The following is a 3250-nucleotide window of genomic DNA, read 5'->3' as shown; positions in this document are numbered from 1 at the left end:
CACAAGAAAACCTCCGGCGTTCCACTCAGGACGATGACAGGTAACGACACAATGTTTGTCTGGATGCTACTGCAATGATTTAGAATTCAACAAAATACTTCAATAATAGTGAGATCCTTTAATAAACGGTAGTGAGATGCTTCAATAATATGAAGGACACATTATTGTTTGCCATTCTCAAGTTGTTCCTTCTTTAAATATTGTTTAGGGTGTGCTTATGTTTCTCATTACATTCTGTGACAACTCGGAACAAACATGGACTGTTTCTTTCACTTGCAAGGGGGAACCGGGGGACAACAATTTGCTCAGTATACAATAGCCAGGGACGACCTCATGTTTGGTAACTTAATAACAATGAAATCAAATTTGGGGTATGGTACTAGGGACTACTTGTACTACAAGAGGAGAAGTGGTAACTCTGTAGCAACACTAAACGAGATTGAATATGATGTCGATGCAAATGCAATGATATCAAGTAATGCAGAGGAGAGGGAGGTTAGATTAGTATTGTCAAGGGATCAAATAACAGAGCGAACTGTGGACATAACACCCATTAAATTGCCAAGAACATGGAAGGATATCGACCAAGATGTCAAATATTCAATAGTATCTGATATGATGGTAAGTTTCTGATTTGTTTTTTCTAGCATACACAGTTTTGTTACCAAATTAGTTAAGAAGTGACCTAGAATTTATGTTTTATATGTTGAACAGCATAAGTGGGACATTGAGAATAATGAAGAAAACAGGAAAAAAATATGGACCATCGCTATTGAGCGTTACAAAGGATGGCGAGCAACATTAAGTGCTACGTACAGGGCGTACACCAACTATGAGGAGAGAATGAGACATAAGCCAGAAGAGTTGGACATTGTTGAATGGCACTATCTAGTTTTGTATTTTGGCAAGACAAGTTTTCAGGTTTGATGACCTTTACTTTATTCTTGCCATTTGCACTTGATGAAATAAAGGCTATGTTTCGGTGCATTGTAATATTTTTTTATAATCAACTCCTTGTGCAGAGGGTTAGTTTCAAGAATTCTTGGAATCGGCAGAATGTAAAGGTACACCATCGGGTAGGATCAAAGACTTTTTCTCAGTGTGGATTTGAGAAGGTAATAACTTCAGAAGCACATGACCATGCTTCCTTACCTTTTGGCATATCGCTAATTTGTTACATTCTTGCCTAATTAGAGGTACCCAATAACTGGTGATGAGCCAAATGATTTGGAGCTTTTCATGATCACGCACAGTAAGAATGGGCAATGGACAAGCCAAGAATCTAGGGATGTCTATGTGAGTATATAACAGTTTGTACAAACCTTATTAACTGATGCAAAGTGACTGCCTACAAAATCATTTTCAATTAACTACTTCAACTGTCCTCCTTTGTTAGGATAATGCATGCAGCAAAATTTCGGAGAGGGAAACAGATGGAGAAGCACTCATCATCTCAGACGTGGAGCAAAATAAGATTTTCCAGTCAGCCTACTAGGAAACAAGAAACTACAAATCAACCAAGATCTATGCTAATGGATACTTGGCAAAATACCCAACCAGAAGGCAACTACTGTCTGAGGATTACCAGTACCAAGTGCGTCGGGATTCGACACTAGCCGAAGCATTTTCAAAGCTACAAGAGAGATTAGAATCTCAAGAGGCTAAAAGGGAAACTGAAAGGGAAGAACAAAGGCGTCAGATGGAACAAATGATGAAGGCAAGGGAGGCTGATAGAGAAGCTCTTAGGCAAGAGTTTATGGCAATGATGCAAGCAACACATGTACAAGCATCAATACAATAGGTAATAGTCGGCTACAAACCATGCATCATTTTTGTAGTTTCAAACTCCACTCATGATTTTTCTGACCAAAATTGAAATGCAGGCTAACAAAGATGGGGGACAAAATGCAGAGGTTGCTGCTACAACAAACATGGATGAAGAAAATGTAAATACAGAAAGTGAAGAAATATCACATCAGCATGTAGTTTGAGAACTAAAGAGTGTTTAATGTTGTCATGTGATAGTCCTTAGTATGAGGCATAATTTTCCCTCCATCTATTGATTTGCAGGAAAACCAAGATAGCATCCCACCACAAACACAACTCGAAGCTACAACAGCGGCAGGTACAAGTAATGGTCGCACAACTAGAAATAGTGCTACGAATAAGACTCAAATTGGCCAAAACAATGGAGGGGATACGACAGTTAGTTTTACTACTACTAAAGCACTGAGGGATGCTGCGGCTAAGAAACAAGCATTATCCAAAAGGAATCAACAAGCTGGCAAAGCACAGGTGATTTTGACTCCACTACCTATGAATATTTCTGAATCAGATTCAGTTGCCTAGTTCCTGTTACTGTAAAGTGAAATGATACTTAGCTGAATACTAAGTTTTTGTTTGCTGAATATACCAATGTTAATGATTGTTTTAGGAGCAAGATAGAGTTTGAGTGGAGCGCACAACTGATGATGGATGGTCAATGTCAAGCCAACCTTTGCTACAGTGCTACACATTGCTTATTACATTTTGAATTGTTCAAAGTAGCTACTGTGCGTTAGATACCTTATGTGTTTCAGTTGTTGTGCGTGTGTTATCAACTAAGTTTGACATTGGATGTGGTTTCATTAATGAGTTGTACGAACAAAGCATATTTTGGTTTAATGGATGTCTAAATGCTTCTTTCATCATATATTGTTTGGCATGCAATTATTGTTTGAAGCAAACAGAGCGTTGCAATATGGACTATCGACAAAATAATTTGGCGTTGCAATATATGATATAGCAACAAACAAACGGTGTTGCAAAAAACATCGTACCAATGAAATAGTGGGCATTGCAATAGAGTCTCCAAACTGTAGCAACACAATAGTTAGCGTGGCAATAGAGGGTCCAACAATAGCAACCAGTATTGATCGTTGCAATAGAGAGGCAACCTCTAGCAACCAAACATTTACCATGGCAATAGACGAAGGCACCTATAGCAACCACAATATTTAGTGTTGCAATAGAGAGGCTACCTCTAGCAACCAAATATTTATTGTGGCAATAGACGGTTCCACCTATAGCAACCACCGAGATAGCGTGGCAATAGAGGGTCCATCTATTGCAATGCTATTGATGTGTGGCAATAAGGTCTATTGCAACACCCAATATCATTGCTAGTGCACCTATTTCCACGCTTTGGGTACGTGGCAATAGGTATTTCTGGCAACACCGGGTGTGTTGCAATAGTAACTATTGCAACACC

At 38.9% G+C, this 3250-nt stretch overlaps 1 pseudogene; it reads left to right on the top strand.

The window, feature by feature from the left end:
- Positions 1-255: 255 nt before the first annotated feature.
- LOC136526332 (uncharacterized) lies at positions 256-2349 on the top strand (annotated as a pseudogene).
- Positions 2350-3250: the final 901 nt, after the last annotated feature.

Source organism: Miscanthus floridulus, chromosome 19 (genome assembly GCF_019320115.1).
Source record: "Miscanthus floridulus cultivar M001 chromosome 19, ASM1932011v1, whole genome shotgun sequence".
Taxonomy (NCBI): Eukaryota; Viridiplantae; Streptophyta; class Magnoliopsida; order Poales; family Poaceae; genus Miscanthus; species Miscanthus floridulus.
This window is presented reverse-complemented; position numbering and strand designations above follow the sequence as displayed.